We start from the raw sequence: 880 nt of genomic DNA, 5'->3' as shown, positions 1-880 counted from the left end.
ATATATACCATCTCTCTCCAAAACCACATTTCTTTGGGTTGGTCTTGTAAGCCACAATGGTGTGTGGTAGGTATGCCTTGCCTTTCTTTAAAGAGGTTTGTTCAGAAGATAGAAATTTTGGTAAAATGGACCCATGGGTTGTGTGTCCTTATGAACTACGGATGCATCAGTTCCCTGGGCTGGGGCTGAGGGGCCACATGTTCCTGACAAAGTGTCAAGAATTGGGCTGAGCAGCAACTATGCATAGGTGTGGCTGTTGGAAGTACCGAGTGAGTGTGTGTGTGTGTGTGTGTGTGTGTGTTCAGGGAGATAAGAGTTGTGCTATACTATGTGAGGTTCATGTGTTTTAACATTTCCACAGCATTTACTGTGCCCCGGGGTCGTTACTACTGCTTGACAATATCTAATTCAGCAAGCATGTTAGGTGATTAACGGGGCATTGTGTCTGTGCAGCCGCAGACAGAGCGGTGATGGGTACTGGCTGTGCTAGAAGGAGAAGGTCCACAGATCTGTGCCGACAGGCTGTGTTGTAGAGATAGACGGTCGTGCTTGGGGCTGGAGAAGGGCTGTGCTAGCTGATGTGTGTACCGTGCACACGGGAGGTGCGGCGCACCTCGCATGTGCATTTTTTTTGCATGGCGGGGAGTGCCCAACCCCGAGGAGCTCCGCGGGAAGGGGTCCGGTTGGGGCCTGGGCCTGGTGCGTGGAGACGCGGTGGGCCGCGGTGTTTTCGGGGTGCAGTGCCATGTCCTGGAAGTGGTGCATCGAGATGATTCATGCGATTGCGCTGGTGGAGGCGCGGGCTGGAGAGGAGGGGGCCGGTGTCGTGATGGGAATGGGGAGCGATGCCGAGCGCGGCAGGAGACCGGCAGCGTGCGAA

The 880-nt window shown here is 54.4% G+C and overlaps 1 protein-coding gene across 9 annotated transcripts in view; it reads right to left on the bottom strand.

Annotated features, from left to right (window-relative positions):
- Positions 1 to 880, bottom strand: part of PTDSS1 (phosphatidylserine synthase 1) — a 59,870-nt gene that overhangs the window by 58,319 nt on the left and 671 nt on the right. The gene's annotated exons all lie outside the window — the stretch shown is intronic.

Source organism: Myotis brandtii, unplaced genomic scaffold (genome assembly GCF_000412655.1).
Source record: "Myotis brandtii unplaced genomic scaffold, ASM41265v1 scaffold59, whole genome shotgun sequence".
NCBI classification, from domain to species: domain Eukaryota; kingdom Metazoa; phylum Chordata; class Mammalia; order Chiroptera; family Vespertilionidae; genus Myotis; species Myotis brandtii.
This window is presented reverse-complemented; position numbering and strand designations above follow the sequence as displayed.